Genomic DNA, 210 nt, shown 5'->3' on the forward strand with positions numbered 1-210 from the left:
TATAATCTGGGTCTTGGTTTTTTGATTTATTAGTGTGAAGAATAACTACATTCTAATGGAAATCAAGTTTGATATGTTCGTTTTTAAGTAGTATGGGGGAGTTGTTGGAGTTTTTTGTTGCATCAATAGCACTGGTTACTTTGAACAAATAAATAAAAGCTTTCTGTAGTTGCTTCATTTATCAGAAAAAAAAAGTTTCCACAAAATAAT

Source organism: Trichechus manatus, unplaced genomic scaffold (genome assembly GCF_000243295.1).
Source record: "Trichechus manatus latirostris isolate Lorelei unplaced genomic scaffold, TriManLat1.0 scaffold00032, whole genome shotgun sequence".
Taxonomy (NCBI): Eukaryota; Metazoa; Chordata; class Mammalia; order Sirenia; family Trichechidae; genus Trichechus; species Trichechus manatus.